Below are 18,695 nucleotides of genomic sequence, written 5' to 3' on the forward strand. Positions count from 1 at the left end.
GGGGGGGGGGGGGGTACTAATTTTACTCTTTACCCAAATCTCACAAAGTTGCAAAAACAATCAAGCATTGTATTTACATGAAGTTGGAAATCTTACTTTTCCCTTTTGGCAACAACCCAAGTGAAATATTCTATTTGTTATTTGCAGATGTCCAATCTGGTTTATTACGATCATTGTTTCTATGTTGAGACAATTACTGGTTTTCCTTGCAAGTTCAGAAAAAAACAAGTTTTGGTCACAAAAACTCCATAACTGTTGCAGTTTTATGTTAAATCCAGTAAAAGTTTGTGCTCCAATTTATAATGATCCTTGAACTGGCACTTCTCTAACAATAGAATTAAAACATTGTTATAACGTAGCAGCGGGACACCACAGGGAATGTAGTTTTATGAAACATACTTGATGTTTGAGAAAAGTTACTTCCACCACACATCCTTACATGTGGACAAAGGGTTATTTTTAATGCTTGTAGTTGATAGAATGTTAATTGTCAATAGTATTTATTTGTCACCTATGTAAATCACCTTGAACATGCATGTAGTAAAGATAGATGGTTACTTTTTTTTTTTTTTTTTTTTTTTTATAACCTGTTTTTAAAATTGATTTTCTATAGGATTTTCTAATCATACTCTTATAGAAAACAGGAGATTACTATACAGAGGTCAGTATGTATCTACAATAAGTACACACCAGGATGTCTTTGTAAATATACATGTACATAACAGAAAACTTGCAATAAATGTAAAACAAATCCTTGCTTTTGTCTGTTCTTTCGGGGTTAAAAGTTGGTTGGTTATATTAAAACCATTTCCAGGTGTGTTAATGTTTGTCATATGCTTTGGTTAAAAAAAAAATGTTATAGTTGAAATCGGCCTGTTTTAAGGGGGCTCTCCTGTTTAATCTCCCAGCCCCTCTACTGCGGGGTGTACACTTGTTACTGGGACGATCACAAGACTGCAGAAAGGTGGAGTCACCACTTCTAAAGGGACAGACGGAACCAAACCTCCATTGGGTTTGCATTTTCTCACAAGTCTGTATTAAATGTTCGGTTGGGTTGTCTGAGTCATTTAGCAAAACATAAAGGCTGGCCATCAGCTCTGTTCTGTTTTGCTGTCAAAAGAGCATGTCTGTTCTATTAATCCGAGCAACAGAAAAGTCAATTAATTAGCCAGACCTCAGTGATGTAAGCAATGTCTGAATTTCCCTCCCGCTCTATTTTTTTAATCAACTTACATGACGAAATGTAAATCACGGCCAGCATTCTTTCTCCCTGAGAAGCAATTTACCTCGCGTAACATCTTTTCGACTGACAAACTATGTTGGTAGAGGAAAAAGGCTAAATTCATTATTTAAGCCATTGACCGCAATTTCTCGATCGACCTGCCTTTGTCAAATGGCGTAAGGGTTTGTTTACTAGTGGTGCCATCGGCGATTGCTTGAGCTTTTTGCCACCTGGAGGTACGTGAGACGTCATGGTGAAAAGGTCTTAAGGTAGTGCGGTATATTGGCTTAGAGCTGGGAAGCATTCGTTTTTTTGTCACTTCGACTGGTGTAAAGCGATTCCTAAATATGAGTGAAATTTGACTTGAAAATTCGCCATCCATCTCCCCTTCCCCCATTCCGTGACCCTTGCAGCGTCTCCGCCTCGCTCCTATTTGTCTTCCACTGTCTCCAGCCATCGCTCGGCCTCTTCATCTCTTTTACTCCTCATGATCCTGTTCTCAATCCCTCCGAGCACCCCTCCACTCTCTCCTGCACCCCACGGCCCAAACACACTGACCTAGACTCCCGGCCTCCTTTGAAGTGAGCGATGTGACCCCGGCTCTCCAGATGCCCCGACACCGCCAGTCTTATCCTCTCCGAGAGCCGCCGGCACGGCCCACAGAGAGAGCCGGTCATTAACCCTGAACAACCTCCACCTCCCCTCCACTGCTTAAACACATGATGTATTACAACTCCCACCCCCGGCGAGCCCCCGCCACCCCCAACTCCACCCTCGATTCACCCAAACATGCATGTGTGGGCGAGGACCGATGATGCAATAAGCTCTTTAAACATTTAAAGAACAGGTCAGCTTTTCAAAGGGAGGAGCTGGAACCTTTGGCCACGGCTTCAGTTATCATGGTCAGTGCTTGAAAGTCTGCTGATACGTCAGAAGGAAACAAATGGTTCTATAATAAATGAGAAGCCCGGAAGATGGATGAAACTCCGGTCCAGGTAAACTGAAGGTTTATTTGGATAATGATCTTTACCTGGCATGAAAGGAATAGATAGGATTGGGAAAATAAACCACTATATGAACATGATGAAATGTGCTCGAGGCTACCTGAAAATATGTTGAAACCTTAAGAGGCTGCAAGAAGAATGAAATAGTTCTTATAATGTTTCTTTTGGTAGGCCAGATTGGGGGGAAAAAATTCAATCATTTCAGAGAAATGATGAGTCATGGCCTGTCGGCCTCCAACGAGAGCAGCTAAACAAATCAAAGAGCGGCTGCCCCCGTATGACAAAGTAGAAGAGTGCAAGAACAAGAGCATTCCTTGGGCTAGAAAAACGAGGGAGGGGGATTACGTTATTAAGATGTACTGAAACGCGGATCACCGCAGATGGATGAGCTCCCGGCACAAAGAGCTTTTTTTTCAAAGAATCAAATCCATCTCATCCAAAACATCTGCTTCCATTGTTAAACTGTTGCATCTTTGCTGTGCTCATCACAAACTGTTTGAAAAGTCCACGTTGGAGGCTTCAGATCTTAAAGAGATTATCTTTCCTGAGTAAATACAAAGATTTGTAATAAAGATGTTTTAAAAGTCAGGCCTCAATCAAGAGGGTATCTGGGCTGTGCACAAAGACGCAAATACTAATGTTGCTGTTGCTGGCAGATGCAATAAAGTTTTAAACACTTTTCTGGCCTATTTCCAGGGGGTGTGCTTGATTCCTAGGCTTGGGGCTTGCGGTCGACTGGCTAAGGGGTCGGTCTGGAATGGTCCCTTCATCAGATAACGCATTTTCTGGTTCATGTAAAGATGTCCGCCATATCAACAAAGACATGCATCAACGTAATGGGAAAGCTGCATCTGTAAAGGGGCAGCCGCGCTTTGCCTCACCAGCTGGCAAACACAAGCTACGGGACGGGAGCGCTGAAATGGAAGCAAAGACCTTTCCATCTCGCACGTTCAGTCTTTCAGCACCACTCCTGGCCTGAATCCTGAGAGATGGGGGGGGTGTTAAGGAGGGGGAGAAGCAGGGAGTGTCCTCTGGGAGAATCAGACAGGGATGATACAGTGATGATAGGGTGAGAACCAAAGCCTTACACTGTGTTCCAAATTATAATGCATATGGCTTTTATGTTAAACATTTGAGTTATAGTATTTCTGGGAAACCTTTTTTTCCCCCCATTGTCTAATTAGTTCTCAAACTTGGGCAAAAATAATCGGTGATCATTTCATTCCGAGCTTCAAGGCACCAAAATCATAACCCTGGTACACAGCTGTGATGGACAAGTGGTTAATGTGTTGGACTTGAAGTCCACTGGGCTCTTCTAGTGTAGGTTTGAACCCTGCTTGCAAAGTTGAAAATGGTTATGGACTATTGTGCCAGAAGAATGGAAGTGTACCAAACTTGAGCATTACCCAAACGTACTAAAGTGTTAAGTGGGCATGGGTTGTCTTGCTGTGTGTTTAAATTTTCTTTGATAAGAATTGATAAAGCAGACTGAGAACGATCTGCCGTTTGGCTTGGCTCAAAACTCTTTTGAAATGAATTCTGTCCTTGCTTTGGCAAACCAGTCATCCCTGATAGTTTGATGAGAACTGCAACTGTTCAAGCGCTGAAGTGAAATTTACAGGGGTGTACGCCAACTCTAAGGTAGTTCCCTCGATTTGTACTGACATAAATATTTTTTTCCAGTAAAAGAATATTGAGAAACGAAGTGTGAATCAAGGCCAAATCACTTTTCAGTAATTTATGGGAAGTTTTTGCATGAAAGGTAAATTATGACAGCATAAGCCAGTTTGCTCGGTTGAAATATTGTTCAGTACGAATCCCATCCAATTTAATGTAAAAATCGGCCTTCATCAGTTATTCACTGACATCTTGGTGATGTGAATCAGAGCACACATTAATCAGGATTTGATTTTTTAATTTTTTTTTTCGCTATGTCACAGATCCTGTTTTCAACAAGTCTTTCATCGAAGGCTGAGGGGAAATAGTAGCATTTACTCCAGAACGAAAAACAATTATTTTACATTTGAGTCAATGGTTAACGCTGTAAGAATTCCATCCAACCTCATCGGGTAGCATTAGCACTGTGGAACGTCACTATTTCAATGTCAAAGTTGAAAAACAGCCTCCAGCTATCGCATCATTTGAGCTGATAAGACACCGTGGCCAGGCTCTGACAATTTCTGACCTAGTCTGTGGGAATTACAGGTACAAACAGTGGTACCGCGCCAGGAGAAAACAACTCTTCCTCCCATCCACCTGGGGTAGACGTTTGGTCCATATGGAACACATTTAGACTGAATGTCAGTCGTGCGAGATCTAAAGAACTGGGCTGGTTTCTTTCAGTTTAAACATCTCTACCTGCTTTGTACATGGGAAGATCCTAACAGTGTCTTGACATGCTGCAAGTAGGATATATGCAGCACATTTTTATGTAAAGTACTGCGGATATGAGGAACGCTTCACGAAGGTTGATCAAGGAAAATTGGATCCAAAAATGTATCAAGGACGAAATTGTTTTGCCCTATCTTTGGCTTTTTAAAATGTATACCACTTTACAAGTATGTATCAATCGAGAAGAATTCAGGTAATGATGACAAAAAAATATTTTATTTCTTGCAGTGGACACTGATTTTGTACATATTAACTGATTTTTAAAAAGTGTCTTTTTGTGTGTGGTGTACTCAAGATGACCGACACAGCACACAAGACACGTAAACAATCTCTGTCGTAGTACCAAGACTGACCTGTGAAAAGCAGTGGTGCTACAGGGCATCCAGACTGCCGTAAATTAGAAAAGAAGAAAGACAAGTAGAAGTACAAGGAGAAGGAGGAGAAGCTAGGCTAACGGTTAGCTTATCTGGTAACTACATTGTGGCAGCAACAGCTCCAGCTTCGGTTCACTTCCTGTTTGGTTAATGTTCCGTTTCACATCTCAATCACAAAGTCTGTGGCTCAGCCCAACTTGGTGTTGACTACACACATAAGGACTTGCCATCGTAAACATTGAACAGGTTTAACATTTGAGATTGTCTTTCCGGCCGTTCTCCCAAGCAGATCTGGGAAGAAAAAATAAATAAATTTTACTCCACACTACAGGATGATAAGTCAGAATAATGTTTTTAAGATTCGATAACCTTCCAGTCAAAAGCCTTGACTGCCCTTTGAGGGGAAATGGGAAAAGGCTAAAATTTTGCGACAATTATCAGAATTTCTGGACACACTTTAAGGTAAGGTTCACTTCACCTTTTGTGAATGACAAATGAGTTACTTCTTTGGCAGTTTCTTTTTGCACAAAAACTTACAAGGACAAAGGTTTGACCGATCGAAGTATTCCATTCATGCTGTGATATTAGATGCACATGTTTTAGAACTACTACAAAAGCCAGCAGCTGTGATGGCCGAGAGGTTAAGGCGTTGGACTCGAAATCCAATGGGATGTTCCCGCGCAGGTTCGAACCCTGCTCGCAGCGTTTAAAATTTTCTTGTTAGTCCAGGACAGTGATTGGCAAGCTCCTTGGAAAATTTAGTGAGCTCGACTGCAAGATATTCTATGTAAAATGAAGCTTCACGACAGACCTGTGAAAAGCAGTGTGAATCCACAGGGCATCCAGACTGCCATAAATTAGAAGAAATAGAAGAAGCTAGGCTCACGTTTACCTTATCTGGTAACTACATGGTGGCGGCACTAGCTCCAGATCAGGTCACTTTTCGTATGGTTAATGTTCCGTTTCACATCTCAATCACAAAGTCTGTGGGTCGGCCTAACTTGGTGTTGACTACACACATAAGGACTTGCCATCGTAAACATTGAACAGGTTTAACATTTTCGATTGTCTGTCCGGCCGTTTTCCCCAGCAGATCTGGGAGGGAAAAAAATCATTTTAACACACTTCACACTACAGGATGATCAGTCAGGATCATGTTTTGAAGATTTGATAACCTTCCAGTCAAAAGCCTTTACTGGATTTTGAGTGGAAGGGGGAAAAGGCTCCAATTTGGCGACGATTATCAGTATTTGTGTACACACTCTAAGGTAAGGTTATCTGGTAACTACATGGTGGCGGCACTAGCTCCAGATCAGGTCACTTTTCGTATGGTTAATGTTCCGTTTCACATCTCAATCACAAAGTCTGTGGGTCGGCCTAACTTGGTGTTGACTACACACATAAGGACTTGCCATCGTAAACATTGAACAGGTTTAACATTTTCGATTGTCTGTCCGGCCGTTTTCCCCAGCAGATCTGGGAGGGGAAAAAATCATTTTAACACACTTCACACTACAGGATGATCAGTCAGGATCATGTTTTGAAGATTTGATAACCTTCCAGTCAAAAGCCTTTACTGGATTTTGAGTGGAAGGGGGAAAAGGCTCCAATTTGGCGACGATTATCAGTATTTGTGTACACACTCTAAGGTAAGGTTCACTTCACCTTTTGTGAATGACAAATGAGTTACTTCTTTGGCAGTTTCTTTTTGCACAAAAACTTTTCCAATGACAAAGGTTTGATCTGTCGAAGTGGTTTCCGTAATGCTTGAATTTTATATGCACGTGTTTGAACTGCTCCCAAAACCAACAGCTGTGATGGCCGAGAGGTTAAGGCGTTGGTCTCGAAATCCAATGGGATCTTCCCGCGCAGGTTCGAACCCTGCTCACAGCGTTTAAAATTATGCGATTTCTTGTTAGCCCACGACAGTGATAGGCAAGCGACTTGGAAAATATAGTGAGCTAAACTGCAAGATATTCTACGCTAAATGAAGCTTCAGGACAGCCGTGAAAAGCAGTGTGATACCATAAAGCACGAAGACAACTGTTAAAAGAAGTTAGGCTAATGGTTAGCTTATCTGGTAAATACATGGTGGTGGGAAGAGCTCCAGATCAGGTCACTTCCTGTTTGGTTAATGTTACGTTTCACATCTCAATCACAAAGTCTGTGGCTCGGCCCAACTTGGTGTTGACAACACACATAAGGACTTGGCGACGATTATCAGTATTTGTAAACATTAAACAGTTTTAACATTTTCGATTGTCTGGCCGTTTTCCCCAGCGGATGTGGGGGGGAAAAAAATCAATGACAATGACAAAGGTTTGACCTTTCCATTCATGCTCGCATATTATATGCACGTGTTTGAACTTCTTCCAAAATCAACAGTTGTGATGGCCGAGAGGTTAAGGCGTTGGACTCGAAATCCAATGGGATATTCCCGCGCAGGTTCGAACCCTGCTCGCAGCGTTTATAATTATGCAATTTCTTGTTAGCCCGCGACAGTGTTAGGCAAGCGACTTGGAAAATATAGTGAGCTCAACTCCAAGATATTCTACGCAAAATGAAGCTTTCTTGTTCGCCCGCGACAGTGTTAGGCAAGCGACTTGGAAAATATAGTGAGCTCAACTGCAAGATATTCTACGCTAAATGAAGCTTCACGACAGATGTGAAAAGGAGTGTGGTACCATAAAGAAAGAAGACTACTCGTAGAAGAAGCTTGGCATCCAGACTGCCATAAATTAGAATCTAGAAGAAGCTACGCTAACATTTAGCTTATCTGGTAACTACATGGTGGCGGCAACAGCTCCAGATCAGGTCACTTCCTGTTTGGTTAATGTTCCATTTCACATCTCAATCACAAAGTCTGTGGCTAGCCCAACTTGGTGTTGACGACACACATAAGGACTTGCCCTCGTAAACATTGAACAGGTTTAACATTTTCGATTGTCCGGCCGTTTTCCCCAGCAGATATGGGAGGGAAATTCTTTTTTTTTAACACGCTTCACACAACAGGTTGATCAGTCAGGATCATGTTTTTAAGATTTGACAAACTTCCAGTCAAAAGCCTTTCCTGGAGTTTGAGCGGAAGGGGGAAAAGGATCAAATTTGGCGACGATTATCAGTATTTGTGTACACACTCTAAGGTAAGGTTCACTTCACCTTTTGTGAATGACAAATGAGTTACTTCTTTGGCAGTTTCTTTTTGCACAAAAACCTTTCCAATGACAAAGGTTTGACCTGTCGAAGTAGTTTCCGTAATGCTGGAATATTATATGCACGTATTTGAACTACTAAAACAACCAACAGCTGTGATGGCCGAGAGGTTAAGGCGTTGGACTCGAAATCCAATGGGATCTTCCCGCGCAGGTTCGAACCCTGCTCGCAGCGTTCAAAATTATGCGATTTCTTGTTAGCCCGCGACAGTGTTAGGCAAGCGACTTGGAAAATATAGTGAGCTCAACTCCAAGATATTCTACGCAAAATGAAGCTTTCTTGTTCGCCCGCGACAGTGTTAGGCAAGCGACTTGGAAAATATAGTGAGCTCAACTGCAACATATTCTACGCAAAATGAAGCTTCACGACAGACGTGAAAAGCAGTGTGGTACCATAAAGAAGGAAGACTATTAGTAGAAGCTAGGCATCCAGACTGCCATAAATTAGAATCTAGAAGAAGCTAGGCTAACATTTAGCTTATCTGGTAACTACATGGTGGCGGCAACAGCTCCAGATCAGGTCACTTCCTGTTTGGTTAATGTTCCATTTCACATCTCAATCACAAAGTCTGTGGCTTGCCCAACTTGGTGTTGACGACACACATAAGGACTTGCCATCGTAAACATTGAACAGGTTTAACATTTTCGATTGTCTGTCCGGCCGTTTTCCCCAGCAGATCTGGGAGGGAAAAAAACATTTTTAACACGCTTCACACTACAGGATGATCAGTCAGGATCATGGTTTTAAGATTTGACAAACTTCCAGTCAAAAGCCTTTTCTGGAGTTTGAGAGGAAGGGGGAAAAGGCTCGAATTTGGCGACGATTATCAGTATTTGTGTACACACTCTAAGGTAAGGTTCACTTCACCTTTTGTGAATGACAAATGAGTTACTTCTTTGGCAGTTTCTTTTTGCACAAAAACTTTTCCAATGACAAAGGTTTAACCTATCGAAGTGGTTTCTGTAATGCTAGATTATTATATGCACGTGTTTGAACTACCACAAAACCCAACAGCTGTGATGGCCGAGAGGTTAAGGCGTTGGACTCGAAATCCAATGGGTTCTTCCCGCGCAGGTTCGAACCCTGCTCGCAGCGTTCAAAATTATGTGATTTCTTGTTAGCCCGCGACAGTGTTAGGCAAGCGACTTGGAAAATATAGTGAGCTCAACTGCAAGATATTCTACGCTAAATGAAGCTTCACGACAGACGTGAAAAGGAGTGTGGTACCATAAAGAAAGAAGACTACTCGTAGAAGAAGCTTGGCATCCAGACTGCCATAAATTAGAATCTAGAAGAAGCTACGCTAATATTTAGCTTATCTGGTAACTACATGGTGGCGGCAACAGCTCCAGATCAGGTCACTTCCTGTTTGGTTAATGTTCCATTTCACATCTCAATCACAAAGTCTGTGGCTAGCCCAACTTGGTGTTGACGACACACATAAGGACTTGCCCTCATAAACATTGAACAGGTTTAACATTTTCGATTGTCCGGCCGTTTTCCCCAGCAGATATGGGAGGGAAATTCTTTTTTTTTAACACGCTTCACACAACAGGTTGATCAGTCAGGATCATGTTTTTAAGATTTGACAAACTTCCAGTCAAAAGCCTTTCCTGGAGTTTGAGCGGAAGGGGGAAAAGGATCAAATTTGGCGACGATTATCAGTATTTGTGTACACACTCTAAGGTAAGGTTCACTTCACCTTTTGTGAATGACAAATGAGTTACTTCTTTGGCAGTTTCTTTTTGCACAAAAACCTTTCCAATGACAAAGGTTTGACCTGTCGAAGTAGTTTCCGTAATGCTGGAATATTATATGCACGTATTTGAACTACTAAAACAACCAATAGCTGTGATGGCCGAGAGGTTAAGGCGTTGGACTCGAAATCCAATGGGATCTTCCCGCGCAGGTTCGAACCCTGCTCGCAGCGTTCAAAATTATGCGATTTCTTGTTAGCCCGCGACAGTGTTAGGCAAGCGACTTGGAAAATATAGTGAGCTCAACTCCAAGATATTCTACGCAAAATGAAGCTTTCTTGTTCGCCCGCGACAGTGTTAGGCAAGCGACTTGGAAAATATAGTGAGCTCAACTGCAACATATTCTACGCAAAATGAAGCTTCACGACAGACGTGAAAAGCAGTGTGGTACCATAAAGAAGGAAGACTATTAGTAGAAGCTAGGCATCCAGACTGCCATAAATTAGAATCTAGAAGAAGCTAGGCTAACATTTAGCTTATCTGGTAACTACATGGTGGCGGCAACAGCTCCAGATCAGGTCACTTCCTGTTTGGTTAATGTTCCATTTCACATCTCAATCACAAAGTCTGTGGCTTGCCCAACTTGGTGTTGACGACACACATAAGGACTTGCCATCGTAAACATTGAACAGGTTTAACATTTTCGATTGTCTGTCCGGCCGTTTTCCCCAGCAGATCTGGGAGGGAAAAAAACATTTTTAACACGCTTCACACTACAGGATGATCAGTCAGGATCATGGTTTTAAGATTTGACAAACTTCCAGTCAAAAGCCTTTTCTGGAGTTTGAGAGGAAGGGGGAAAAGGCTCGAATTTGGCGACGATTATCAGTATTTGTGTACACACTCTAAGGTAAGGTTCACTTCCCCTTTTGTGAATGACAAATGAGTTACTTCTTTGGCAGTTTCTTTTTGCACAAAAACTTTTCCAATGACAAAGGTTTAACCTATCGAAGTGGTTTCCGTAATGCTAGAATATTATATGCACGTGTTTGAACTACCACAAAACCCAACAGCTGTGATGGCCGAGAGGTTAAGGCGTTGTACTCGAAATCCAATGGGTTCTTCCCGCGCAGGTTCGAACCCTGCTCGCAGCGTTCAAAATTATGCGATTTCTTGTTAGCCCGCGACAGTGTTAGGCAAGCGACTTGGAAAATATAGTGAGCTCAACTGCAAGATATTCTACGCTAAATGAAGCTTCACGACAGATGTGAAAAGGAGTGTGGTACCATAAAGAAAGAAGACTACTCGTAGAAGAAGCTTGGCATCCAGACTGCCATAAATTAGAATCTAGAAGAAGCTACGCTAACATTTAGCTTATCTGGTAACTACATGGTGGCGGCAACAGCTCCAGATCAGGTCACTTCCTGTTTGGTTAATGTTCCATTTCACATCTCAATCACAAAGTCTGTGGCTAGCCCAACTTGGTGTTGACGACACACATAAGGACTTGCCCTCGTAAACATTGAACAGGTTTAACATTTTCGATTGTCCGGCCGTTTTCCCCAGCAGATATGGGAGGGAAATTCTTTTTTTTTAACACGCTTCACACAACAGGTTGATCAGTCAGGATCATGTTTTTAAGATTTGACAAACTTCCAGTCAAAAGCCTTTCCTGGAGTTTGAGCGGAAGGGGGAAAAGGATCAAATTTGGCGACGATTATCAGTATTTGTGTACACACTCTAAGGTAAGGTTCACTTCACCTTTTGTGAATGACAAATGAGTTACTTCTTTGGCAGTTTCTTTTTGCACAAAAACCTTTCCAATGACAAAGGTTTGACCTGTCGAAGTAGTTTCCGTAATGCTGGAATATTATATGCACGTATTTGAACTACTAAAACAACCAACAGCTGTGATGGCCGAGAGGTTAAGGCGTTGGACTCGAAATCCAATGGGATCTTCCCGCGCAGGTTCGAACCCTGCTCGCAGCGTTCAAAATTATGCGATTTCTTGTTAGCCCGCGACAGTGTTAGGCAAGCGACTTGGAAAATATAGTGAGCTCAACTCCAAGATATTCTACGCAAAATGAAGCTTTCTTGTTCGCCCGCGACAGTGTTAGGCAAGCGACTTGGAAAATATAGTGAGCTCAACTGCAACATATTCTACGCAAAATGAAGCTTCACGACAGACGTGAAAAGCAGTGTGGTACCATAAAGAAGGAAGACTATTAGTAGAAGCTAGGCATCCAGACTGCCATAAATTAGAATCTAGAAGAAGCTAGGCTAACATTTAGCTTATCTGGTAACTACATGGTGGCGGCAACAGCTCCAGATCAGGTCACTTCCTGTTTGGTTAATGTTCCATTTCACATCTCAATCACAAAGTCTGTGGCTTGCCCAACTTGGTGTTGACGACACACATAAGGACTTGCCATCGTAAACATTGAACAGGTTTAACATTTTCGATTGTCTGTCCGGCCGTTTTCCCCAGCAGATTTGGGAGGGAAAAAAACATTTTTAACACGCTTCACACTACAGGATGATCAGTCAGGATCATGGTTTTAAGATTTGACAAACTTCCAGTCAAAAGCCTTTTCTGGAGTTTGAGAGGAAGGGGGAAAAGGCTCGAATTTGGCGACGATTATCAGTATTTGTGTACACACTCTAAGGTAAGGTTCACTTCACCTTTTGTGAATGACAAATGAGTTACTTCTTTGGCAGTTTCTTTTTGCACAAAAACTTTTCCAATGACAAAGGTTTAACCTATCGAAGTGGTTTCTGTAATGCTAGATTATTATATGCACGTGTTTGAACTACCACAAAACCCAACAGCTGTGATGGCCGAGAGGTTAAGGCGTTGGACTCGAAATCCAATGGGTTCTTCCCGCGCAGGTTCGAACCCTGCTCGCAGCGTTCAAAATTATGCGATTTCTTGTTAGCCCGCGACAGTGTTAGGCAAGCGACTTGGAAAATATAGTGAGCTCAACTGCAAGATATTCTACGCTAAATGAAGCTTCACGACAGACGTGAAAAGGAGTGTGGTACCATAAAGAAAGAAGACTACTCGTAGAAGAAGCTTGGCATCCAGACTGCCATAAATTAGAATCTAGAAGAAGCTACGCTAACATTTAGCTTATCTGGTAACTACATGGTGGCGGCAACAGCTCCAGATCAGGTCACTTCCTGTTTGGTTAATGTTCCATTTCACATCTCAATCACAAAGTCTGTGGCTAGCCCAACTTGGTGTTGACGACACACATAAGGACTTGCCCTCGTAAACATTGAACAGGTTTAACATTTTCGATTGTCCGGCCGTTTTCCCCAGCAGATATGGGAGGGAAATTCTTTTTTTTTAACACGCTTCACACAACAGGTTGATCAGTCAGGATCATGTTTTTAAGATTTGACAAACTTCCAGTCAAAAGCCTTTCCTGGAGTTTGAGCGGAAGGGGGAAAAGGATCAAATTTGGCGACGATTATCAGTATTTGTGTACACACTCTAAGGTAAGGTTCACTTCACCTTTTGTGAATGACAAATGAGTTACTTCTTTGGCAGTTTCTTTTTGCACAAAAACCTTTCCAATGACAAAGGTTTGACCTGTCGAAGTAGTTTCCGTAATGCTGGAATATTATATGCACGTATTTGAACTACTAAAACAACCAACAGCTGTGATGGCCGAGAGGTTAAGGCGTTGGACTCGAAATCCAATGGGATCTTCCCGCGCAGGTTCGAACCCTGCTCGCAGCGTTCAAAATTATGCGATTTCTTGTTAGCCCGCGACAGTGTTAGGCAAGCGACTTGGAAAATATAGTGAGCTCAACTCCAAGATATTCTACGCAAAATGAAGCTTTCTTGTTCGCCCGCGACAGTGTTAGGCAAGCGACTTGGAAAATATAGTGAGCTCAACTGCAACATATTCTACGCAAAATGAAGCTTCACGACAGACGTGAAAAGCAGTGTGGTACCATAAAGAAGGAAGACTATTAGTAGAAGCTAGGCATCCAGACTGCCATAAATTAGAATCTAGAAGAAGCTAGGCTAACATTTAGCTTATCTGGTAACTACATGGTGGCGGCAACAGCTCCAGATCAGGTCACTTCCTGTTTGGTTAATGTTCCATTTCACATCTCAATCACAAAGTCTGTGGCTTGCCCAACTTGGTGTTGACGACACACATAAGGACTTGCCATCGTAAACATTGAACAGGTTTAACATTTTCGATTGTCTGTCCGGCCGTTTTCCCCAGCAGATTTGGGAGGGAAAAAAACATTTTTAACACGCTTCACACTACAGGATGATCAGTCAGGATCATGGTTTTAAGATTTGACAAACTTCCAGTCAAAAGCCTTTTCTGGAGTTTGAGAGGAAGGGGGAAAAGGCTCGAATTTGGCGACGATTATCAGTATTTGTGTACACACTCTAAGGTAAGGTTCACTTCACCTTTTGTGAATGACAAATGAGTTACTTCTTTGGCAGTTTCTTTTTGCACAAAAACTTTTCCAATGACAAAGGTTTAACCTATCGAAGTGGTTTCTGTAATGCTAGATTATTATATGCACGTGTTTGAACTACCACAAAACCCAACAGCTGTGATGGCCGAGAGGTTAAGGCGTTGGACTCGAAATCCAATGGGTTCTTCCCGCGCAGGTTCGAACCCTGCTCGCAGCGTTCAAAATTATGCGATTTCTTGTTAGCCCGCGACAGTGTTAGGCAAGCGACTTGGAAAATATAGTGAGCTCAACTGCAAGATATTCTACGCTAAATGAAGCTTCACGACAGACGTGAAAAGGAGTGTGGTACCATAAAGAAAGAAGACTACTCGTAGAAGAAGCTTGGCATCCAGACTGCCATAAATTAGAATCTAGAAGAAGCTACGCTAACATTTAGCTTATCTGGTAACTACATGGTGGCGGCAACAGCTCCAGATCAGGTCACTTCCTGTTTGGTTAATGTTCCATTTCACATCTCAATCACAAAGTCTGTGGCTAGCCCAACTTGGTGTTGACGACACACATAAGGACTTGCCCTCGTAAACATTGAACAGGTTTAACATTTTCGATTGTCCGGCCGTTTTCCCCAGCAGATATGGGAGGGAAATTCTTTTTTTTTAACACGCTTCACACAACAGGTTGATCAGTCAGGATCATGTTTTTAAGATTTGACAAACTTCCAGTCAAAAGCCTTTCCTGGAGTTTGAGCGGAAGGGGGAAAAGGATCAAATTTGGCGACGATTATCAGTATTTGTGTACACACTCTAAGGTAAGGTTCACTTCACCTTTTGTGAATGACAAATGAGTTACTTCTTTGGCAGTTTCTTTTTGCACGAAAACCTTTCCAATGACAAAGGTTTGACCTGTCGAAGTAGTTTCCGTAATGCTGGAATATTATATGCACGTATTTGAACTACTAAAACAACCAACAGCTGTGATGGCCGAGAGGTTAAGGCGTTGGACTCGAAATCCAATGGGATCTTCCCGCGCAGGTTCGAACCCTGCTCGCAGCGTTCAAAATTATGCGATTTCTTGTTAGCCCGCGACAGTGTTAGGCAAGCGACTTGGAAAATATAGTGAGCTCAACTCCAAGATATTCTACGCAAAATGAAGCTTTCTTGTTCGCCCGCGACAGTGTTAGGCAAGCGACTTGGAAAATATAGTGAGCTCAACTGCAACATATTCTACGCAAAATGAAGCTTCACGACAGACGTGAAAAGCAGTGTGGTACCATAAAGAAGGAAGACTATTAGTAGAAGCTAGGCATCCAGACTGCCATAAATTAGAATCTAGAAGAAGCTAGGCTAACATTTAGCTTATCTGGTAACTACATGGTGGCGGCAACAGCTCCAGATCAGGTCACTTCCTGTTTGGTTAATGTTCCATTTCACATCTCAATCACAAAGTCTGTGGCTTGCCCAACTTGGTGTTGACGACACACATAAGGACTTGCCATCGTAAACATTGAACAGGTTTAACATTTTCGATTGTCTGTCCGGCCGTTTTCCCCAGCAGATTTGGGAGGGAAAAAAACATTTTTAACACGCTTCACACTACAGGATGATCAGTCAGGATCATGGTTTTAAGATTTGACAAACTTCCAGTCAAAAGCCTTTTCTGGAGTTTGAGAGGAAGGGGGAAAAGGCTCGAATTTGGCGACGATTATCAGTATTTGTGTACACACTCTAAGGTAAGGTTCACTTCACCTTTTGTGAATGACAAATGAGTTACTTCTTTGGCAGTTTCTTTTTGCACAAAAACTTTTCCAATGACAAAGGTTTAACCTATCGAAGTGGTTTCTGTAATGCTAGATTATTATATGCACGTGTTTGAACTACCACAAAACCCAACAGCTGTGATGGCCGAGAGGTTAAGGCGTTGTACTCGAAATCCAATGGGTTCTTCCCGCGCAGGTTCGAACCCTGCTCGCAGCGTTCAAAATTATGCGATTTCTTGTTAGCCCGCGACAGTGTTAGGCAAGCGACTTGGAAAATATAGTGAGCTCAACTGCAAGATATTCTACGCTAAATGAAGCTTCACGACAGATGTGAAAAGGAGTGTGGTACCATAAAGAAAGAAGACTACTCGTAGAAGAAGCTTGGCATCCAGACTGCCATAAATTAGAATCTAGAAGAAGCTACGCTAACATTTAGCTTATCTGGTAACTACATGGTGGCGGCAACAGCTCCAGATCAGGTCACTTCCTGTTTGGTTAATGTTCCATTTCACATCTCAATCACAAAGTCTGTGGCTAGCCCAACTTGGTGTTGACGACACACATAAGGACTTGCCCTCGTAAACATTGAACAGGTTTAACATTTTCGATTGTCCGGCCGTTTTCCCCAGCAGATATGGGAGGGAAATTCTTTTTTTTTAACACGCTTCACACAACAGGTTGATCAGTCAGGATCATGTTTTTAAGATTTGACAAACTTCCAGTCAAAAGCCTTTCCTGGAGTTTGAGCGGAAGGGGGAAAAGGATCAAATTTGGCGACGATTATCAGTATTTGTGTACACACTCTAAGGTAAGGTTCACTTCACCTTTTGTGAATGACAAATGAGTTACTTCTTTGGCAGTTTCTTTTTGCACAAAAACCTTTCCAATGACAAAGGTTTGACCTGTCGAAGTAGTTTCCGTAATGCTGGAATATTATATGCACGTATTTGAACTACTAAAACAACCAACAGCTGTGATGGCCGAGAGGTTAAGGCGTTGGACTCGAAATCCAATGGGATCTTCCCGCGCAGGTTCGAACCCTGCTCGCAGCGTTCAAAATTATGCGATTTCTTGTTAGCCCGCGACAGTGTTAGGCAAGCGAATTGGAAAATATAGTGAGCTCAACTCCAAGATATTCTACGCAAAATGAAGCTTTCTTGTTCGCCCGCGACAGTGTTAGGCAAGCGACTTGGAAAATATAGTGAGCTCAACTGCAACATATTCTACGCAAAATGAAGCTTCACGACAGACGTGAAAAGCAGTGTGGTACCATAAAGAAGGAAGACTATTAGTAGAAGCTAGGCATCCAGACTGCCATAAATTAGAATCTAGAAGAAGCTAGGCTAACATTTAGCTTATCTGGTAACTACATGTTGGCGGCAACAGCTCCAGATCAGGTCACTTCCTGTTTGGTTAATGTTCCATTTCACATCTCAATCACAAAGTCTGTGGCTTGCCCAACTTGGTGTTGACGACACACATAAGGACTTGCCATCGTAAACATTGAACAGGTTTAACATTTTCGATTGTCTGTCCGGCCGTTTTCCCCAGCAGATCTGGGAGGGAAAAAAACATTTTTAACACGCTTCACACTACAGGATGATCAGTCAGGATCATGGTTTTAAGATTTGACAAACTTCCAGTCAAAAGCCTTTTCTGGAGTTTGAGAGGAAGGGGGAAAAGGCTCGAATTTGGCGACGATTATCAGTATTTGTGTACACACTCTAAGGTAAGGTTCACTTCACCTTTTGTGAATGACAAATGAGTTACTTCTTTGGCAGTTTCTTTTTGCACAAAAACTTTTCCAATGACAAAGGTTTAACCTATCGAAGTGGTTTCCGTAATGCTAGAATATTATATGCACGTGTTTGAACTACCACAAAACCCAACAGCTGTGATGGCCGAGAGGTTAAGGCGTTGGACTCGAAATCCAATGGGATCTTCCCGCGCAGGTTCGAACCCTGCTCGCAGCGTTTGAAATTATGCGATTTCTGGTTAGCCCCCGACAGTGTTAGGCAATCGACTTGGAAAATATAGTGAGCTCAACTGCAAGATATTCTACGCTAAATGAAGCTTTCATGTTCGCCCGCGACAGTGTTAGGCAAGCGACTTGGAAAATATAGTGAGCTCAACTGCAAGATATTCTACGCTAAATGAAGCTTCACGACAGACGTGAAAAGCAGTGTGGTACCATAAAGAAGGAAGACTACTTGTAGAAGAAGCTTGGCATCCAGACCGCCATAAATTAGAATCTAGAAGAAGCTACGCTAACATTTAGCTTATCTGGTAACTACATGGTGGCGGCAACAGCTCCAGATCAGGTCACTTCCTGTTTGGTTAATGTTCCATTTCACATCTCAATCACAAAGTCTGTGGCTAGCCCAACTTGGTGTTGACGACACACATAAGGACTTGCCATCGTAAACATTGAACAGGTTTAACATTTTCGATTGTCCGGCCGTTTTCCCCAGCAGATATGGGAGGGAAAATTCTTTTTTTTAACACGCTTCACACAACAGGTTGATCAGTCAGGATCATGTTTTTAAGATTTGACAAACTTCCAGTCAAAAGCCTTTCCTGGAGTTTGAG

The 18,695-nt window shown here is 42.3% G+C and overlaps 15 non-coding genes across 15 annotated transcripts; all 15 read left to right on the forward strand.

Annotated features, from left to right (window-relative positions):
• The first annotated feature begins 5,614 nt into the window (after positions 1 to 5,614).
• Positions 5,615 to 5,696, forward strand: trnas-cga (transfer RNA serine (anticodon CGA)). Its single transcript has one exon. It is a non-coding gene; the product is annotated as a tRNA-Ser (tRNA).
• Positions 5,697 to 6,802: 1,106 nt separating this feature from the next.
• On the forward strand, positions 6,803 to 6,884 carry trnas-cga (transfer RNA serine (anticodon CGA)). Its single transcript has one exon. It is a non-coding gene; the product is annotated as a tRNA-Ser (tRNA).
• A 491-nt stretch (positions 6,885 to 7,375) lies between these two features.
• On the forward strand, positions 7,376 to 7,457 carry trnas-cga (transfer RNA serine (anticodon CGA)). The gene has a single exon. It is a non-coding gene; the product is annotated as a tRNA-Ser (tRNA).
• Positions 7,458 to 8,296: 839 nt separating this feature from the next.
• trnas-cga (transfer RNA serine (anticodon CGA)) lies at positions 8,297 to 8,378 on the forward strand. The gene has a single exon. It is a non-coding gene; the product is annotated as a tRNA-Ser (tRNA).
• Positions 8,379 to 9,217: 839 nt separating this feature from the next.
• On the forward strand, positions 9,218 to 9,299 carry trnas-cga (transfer RNA serine (anticodon CGA)). The gene has a single exon. It is a non-coding gene; the product is annotated as a tRNA-Ser (tRNA).
• Positions 9,300 to 10,052: 753 nt separating this feature from the next.
• Positions 10,053 to 10,134, forward strand: trnas-cga (transfer RNA serine (anticodon CGA)). The gene has a single exon. It is a non-coding gene; the product is annotated as a tRNA-Ser (tRNA).
• An 839-nt stretch (positions 10,135 to 10,973) lies between these two features.
• Positions 10,974 to 11,055, forward strand: trnas-cga (transfer RNA serine (anticodon CGA)). The gene has a single exon. It is a non-coding gene; the product is annotated as a tRNA-Ser (tRNA).
• Positions 11,056 to 11,808: 753 nt separating this feature from the next.
• On the forward strand, positions 11,809 to 11,890 carry trnas-cga (transfer RNA serine (anticodon CGA)). Its single transcript has one exon. It is a non-coding gene; the product is annotated as a tRNA-Ser (tRNA).
• An 839-nt stretch (positions 11,891 to 12,729) lies between these two features.
• Positions 12,730 to 12,811, forward strand: trnas-cga (transfer RNA serine (anticodon CGA)). The gene has a single exon. It is a non-coding gene; the product is annotated as a tRNA-Ser (tRNA).
• Positions 12,812 to 13,564: 753 nt separating this feature from the next.
• Positions 13,565 to 13,646, forward strand: trnas-cga (transfer RNA serine (anticodon CGA)). The gene has a single exon. It is a non-coding gene; the product is annotated as a tRNA-Ser (tRNA).
• Positions 13,647 to 14,485: 839 nt separating this feature from the next.
• On the forward strand, positions 14,486 to 14,567 carry trnas-cga (transfer RNA serine (anticodon CGA)). The gene has a single exon. It is a non-coding gene; the product is annotated as a tRNA-Ser (tRNA).
• A 753-nt stretch (positions 14,568 to 15,320) lies between these two features.
• On the forward strand, positions 15,321 to 15,402 carry trnas-cga (transfer RNA serine (anticodon CGA)). The gene has a single exon. It is a non-coding gene; the product is annotated as a tRNA-Ser (tRNA).
• Positions 15,403 to 16,241: 839 nt separating this feature from the next.
• On the forward strand, positions 16,242 to 16,323 carry trnas-cga (transfer RNA serine (anticodon CGA)). Its single transcript has one exon. It is a non-coding gene; the product is annotated as a tRNA-Ser (tRNA).
• Positions 16,324 to 17,076: 753 nt separating this feature from the next.
• On the forward strand, positions 17,077 to 17,158 carry trnas-cga (transfer RNA serine (anticodon CGA)). The gene has a single exon. It is a non-coding gene; the product is annotated as a tRNA-Ser (tRNA).
• Positions 17,159 to 17,997: 839 nt separating this feature from the next.
• On the forward strand, positions 17,998 to 18,079 carry trnas-cga (transfer RNA serine (anticodon CGA)). The gene has a single exon. It is a non-coding gene; the product is annotated as a tRNA-Ser (tRNA).
• The last annotated feature ends 616 nt before the right edge of the window (positions 18,080 to 18,695 follow it).

This window comes from Phycodurus eques, chromosome 15 (genome assembly GCF_024500275.1).
Source record: "Phycodurus eques isolate BA_2022a chromosome 15, UOR_Pequ_1.1, whole genome shotgun sequence".
NCBI classification, from domain to species: Eukaryota; Metazoa; Chordata; class Actinopteri; order Syngnathiformes; family Syngnathidae; genus Phycodurus; species Phycodurus eques.